This window comes from Pecten maximus, chromosome 13 (assembly GCF_902652985.1).
Source record: "Pecten maximus chromosome 13, xPecMax1.1, whole genome shotgun sequence".
Taxonomy (NCBI): Eukaryota; Metazoa; Mollusca; class Bivalvia; order Pectinida; family Pectinidae; genus Pecten; species Pecten maximus.
The window spans coordinates 28,116,193-28,118,189 of NC_047027.1; positions in this window are offsets into that span (position 1 = coordinate 28,116,193).

Here is a 1,997-nt window from a genome sequence, read left to right on the forward strand (position 1 = left end):
AACCTCAAAAACGTACCTGCGCACTATAGGCAAGTGCGCACTATACCCGAATATTTACGGTAACTGTTAAAAATAATAGTATCCTGAATTCAATGACTGCAATTATCAGAAAAATAGATCACAACAGGTGAACAGATTTGCCCTCATAAACAAACAGGCCAAGATCAATTGGATATTGAGTAGAATTCTAATTGAAAATAAAATAATTCAAGATTTATATTAGATAATTGAAGAAGAAAACAATTAATCTTCATAAAACATGATAACCCAATGTGTCAAACTGCCTTATTGATAATAAGCATGTCAAAGCTCAAGTAATTTTTTAAATTCAACTTTATCAACATTTTTTATAATAACAGCTGTAATATGATGTCTAAATTTGTAGAAATAAGTAACCTTGATAGTGAATTCATGATAGTACCCCTGGATTTATGTTTGTATCCCTCCAATTTTCAGACAGGATAAACTAATGTAAATGTACAGTGATACGTTTCGTACCGTGAGGGAAGCGTATCGTTGCAGCACTACTGACTTGTGACTCATTCAAGCACTACTTTGACCGCGACTCACAAAACATTCCAGAATTTTCTCGCCCCAACAAGATGTTGCAGTTTATTGAGGGAGCGATTCCTAGCAAACCGATCAAAAAGAAAACATCTGAAACAGAAAGGACTGTTCAGAAAACCAAGGCGAGTAAGAAGTATGAAGCAAAGCGGGCGCCTCGTAAACTTAAACATTAAATGGAAAGAGAAACGCGAATGGCTGCAGTTCAATATGGAACGGAACAGTTCAGTTCAGTTTGTATTGATGTTTACAGGAAATCGTCTGCTGGAAGAGGAACAAACACATTTTTGACTGGATGTTCCAATGCCTGTGTTTCAGCTGAAATGATTGATTGTTCAGTTAAATGGAGTTTTCGGAAAAGATGATGAGAGGGACATGGAGAATTTTTGTGAAGACTTACAGACAGAGGATGATAATTGGAATAGAATCATGATGATTTCCAGGAGTTTTTAAATTTGAGTAAAATTTGATTCTATACGTCATGCCTTGAGTTTGTTTTTATATTTTGGAGTCAAAATATTGCTTATCAAGTAACATAATGCAGTGTGCGAAAGTAACGATAGACCGATAGACCGAGGCCATAGAAAAACCTGTCGGTCTATACAAAAACGTCAGCACAGTAGACATGATGTCTAAGCAATTAAATTGCTTATTAATGTCTAAAACGTATTTTAAATGTTATAAATAAATAACATCAATTGCATTTCTCTTAAGTGTTGTTCGTTTTCATGCTTTGTTTGTCCGATCAAGTTCTGTAGACATGTGTACTACGCTAACGTTTCAAACGTCCGGTTGATTGAGGGGAGATCACTCTCAGTCAAGCGCTCCGTTGATACTGATTGCGATACAATATGGCGAACTTCTTACGCTATTATGAGGGGGCTAAACCTAATCAAAAGAGAAAAGGGGCAATACCTTCATCAGAAGATACGACGAAACAAAAACGCAATGCATATGAAGACACAAGGGAACGGGCGTTCATGCCTTACTGGCAGGTAGGAAGGTCATGGCTAAAATTTGACTCTACTAAAATGTGGTGCGAGACTTGCAAGATGTTTGGAAAAAACAAGTCCAACATACAGTCACAGATGTGGTTTGAAGGAACGTCAAACTTCAAAATAGACACCATCAAAGCCCATGAAAAGAGTACGTTACACATTGAATCCGCCAAGGCACAAACAAATATCATAGATAACCCTGCTAAGTCGGAAGGTGTGTCGGCCATACGACTGCTGAATGCTTCAAATTTACGAAATTTACGATAAATAAACACACATATCGCAATGAATTGAAAATCAGAGTTTGTCATTATTTTAGTGGAAAAAATTGCGGTCTATAGAAATTTGGTTGGGTCTATGCCATTTGAAATTTATATAGACCTATTGTCTGTGAAGATTCATGAGTTACTTTCACACACTGAACATAAGACCAAA